Source organism: Neomonachus schauinslandi, chromosome 7 (genome assembly GCF_002201575.2).
Source record: "Neomonachus schauinslandi chromosome 7, ASM220157v2, whole genome shotgun sequence".
NCBI lineage: Eukaryota > Metazoa > Chordata > Mammalia > Carnivora > Phocidae > Neomonachus > Neomonachus schauinslandi.
Genome location: NC_058409.1, coordinates 2,662,713 through 2,665,861, shown reverse-complemented (window position 1 = coordinate 2,665,861; position 3,149 = coordinate 2,662,713).

Genomic DNA, 3,149 nt, shown 5'->3' with positions numbered 1-3,149 from the left:
GAAGCCTTGGATTTGTATTAAATATCTCTTTGTTAATGTCTTGCTTCCCCCACAAATTGTAGCTCACTGTTGCTCTAATGCTCCCCTGCATCTGTCCCTGCCGTCAGAGGCCTCCCAACTATGCCACTTTCCCCATCACTGCCCTGAGCCAGGTGAGACAGACGGAAATTATATGGAGATTCCTTCACAAGTCAGTACTTTATAAGCAAGTATGTTCTTCTTTTGTCTAAACGATGGAACTGAGAATTAAGAAGTGTCTTCCTGACTAACCCACAGTGCTCCAATGGGGAGTATGGCAAGGGGAGGCAAAATGCCACAAAATTTCCCAACATTTTGAGTAAGGGCTTTTTCTTGGTTAAGGATTCACTTGGTTTTTGCACTTTTTTAGCTGGTTTCTGGAGTTCTGACAAAACTATGTTTGTCCATATGTTGTTCTTTATGGAGTGTCTGTGGGAAATGAGGGCTGGCACATTCTAGCCCACTGTCTTGATGTTTTATCCAAGATTCAAGGGACAGATGTGTCAGCAAGGTGTTAGTATGCCTGAAAGAATGTCATTAGATATACTGATTTATCTAATCTGTTCTCCTCTTGACACATCTGCTCTTACTCCCTTCCTAGGACTTGATCAAAAGAAACTGGATACTGTTCCATGTCTATATTGTCATTATTTGTGTGAATTTAAAGGGCCATCTGTATCTAAAGTGATCTCCTGACTTTCTCTTGATATGGTTTTTGGGCTCAGACACCAATATGTGTGGATTCAAACTGTGTCTCATGTGGTAGAAAAACAGGCATTTGGGGGCACCTGGGTGGCTCAGTCATTAAGCATCTGCCTTCGGCTCAGGTCATGATCCCAGGATCCTGGGATCGAGCCCCGCCTCAGGCTCCCTGCTCAGCGGGAAGCCTGCTTCGCCCTCTCCCAATCCCCCTGCCTGTGTTCCCCCTCTCGCTGTGTCTCTCTCTGTCAAATAAATAAATAAAATCTTTAAAAAAAGAAGATGCTGAAAAACAGGCATTTGTTAAGTAACGTTGGGAGTCTACCCTCCAGCTGGGAGGAAGTCAGCCATGAACAGTGATGTGACTGCATTGGGATGTATATGTGGTTGGAGAAATTTGCTGTATCACAGATTTTATTTTAAATTATCCTGTCTGGATAGTTTGTTCTCTTTTCTGATTCTGAGTTTTTAATTGAACTAGGTCACTGTGAGACAACTCTTAAAGGGTTTGCATACACACTAGAGCAAAGCAATAAAGAACATGCCTCCGTTCTGAATCCATCTTAATTTATATAGAATGGCCATTAAAAAAAGAAGAACAGAAAAATCAACACTCAAAACAAAAACTAGTATGTATTGGGTGTTTGCTGTGTGTCAGGCAATACTGTGAATTGCTTGCCTGTATTTACTAATTAATTTTTCAAAATAACCCTCAACTCTATGTGCAATCACCATTCACAATAGAAAAAAAGGAATAAACTTAAGAATAAAGAAATCTAACAATAATTCTGATTATCCTGTTTATGCAGAGTAAGCTATCCTCCCTTAGCTCCATTCCATCAGTACATTGTACTTATACCCTGTTGCTGAATTTTGGGAACTAAGAGCATATCCTCACTTTTATACTACAAACATTTTTTGTGTGTGTGGGATTACTAACTTTTTTGTAACTCTCCTATGTAGTTTACATTTGTTGGCTCATAATACATTTGAAAAATTTTCCCACACTATGTCAAGTGAAAATAAAACAACAGCAACAACAACAACAATAGTTGTAACCATTACCATGAAATATTAGACTTAAATTCAGAGGCTAATTTATCTTGAAGGTAAAGAAGTTAGCCTTAGGGTCTCTCCCTTGCATAGGACCCTCAAATGCCATATCTTAATTGTGTATCATATTTTTTTTCTTAAGGTAATCTCCCAAGACTGTACATGTCAAGCTACTAAAATTGTAGGTTTGTCCAATGATAAGCTAAAATTATTTCCACCAGTGACTAACCTTGAGGGAAGTGTTGATTACTTATGGGACTCAAACTATTTAAAATCAGAGATCTGGATCCCATACTCCTATTTTCTCCTCTGTAGACTGGCATTCAATGACTGATGCTGCACTGTTCTTTGTGGAGAAAGTCTTTTCACAACTAAGGTATTTTGTAGAAAAGTAAACTAAATTTTATATATAAAATAATTGAGAGAAATGAAGATAAGAGATGTACTCATCTTTTTAAATTTTATTTTATTATGTTAGTCACCATACAGTATGAGATGTACTCATTTTAATAAGAACTTATTGATATATTAAAATTACATAAAGTATAATGTAGATCTCTGTATATTCCCTGTGAACTCTAAAGTATGTTACCTTGACTTTCAACCTCTTACAATTATCTTTTTTTCCTTTATTTTGTTGTTGTTGTTGTTTTCTTTTTTCAAATCTGTGTAGGGTAATTGCTTTACTTCATCCCATAAAGTTAGTTAAGGGGATTGGTGGTTTAAAACCCAAAGTCACCTTAATTTCTACAAATTCAATAAATATTGTTGATATAGAAAAAGATTAAATTAGCACCATGTTATTATTTAAATTACTCTCTCTGAACTTAAGCACAATTTACCCATTTTGGAATTTAAGAAACCTGAATTCTACTTTATAGCCATACCAATACTTTTTAAGATTTTCTTAAATTTATTTATTTGTCAGAGAGAGAGCACAAACAGGGAGAGTGGCAGGCAGAGGGAGAGGCAGGTTCCCTGCTGAGCATGGAGCCTGATGCCTGACTTGATCATCAGAACCCTGAGATCATGACCTGATCCAAAAGATCGTCCATATGTTGTTCTTTATGGAGTGTCTGTGGGAAATGAGGGCTGGCACATTCTAGCCCACCTGATGGTAAAGAAGTTAGCCTTAGGGTCTCTAACCTAGGGTCTCTAACTTGGTCTCTTAACCAAGTGAGCCATCCAGGCATCTGCATACCAATATTTTTAAGATTGTTGTATCAAAGACAATGAACTATTTAACTAAAACATTTGGCATGTCATGTACTTCCTCAGAAATTCTTACCTTTTTTGTACACACAAAAAAATCAAACTGTGTATCAATTAGTTATTAATTATGCAGAATCCAAATCCATTACATATTTTAAAGATAAAAG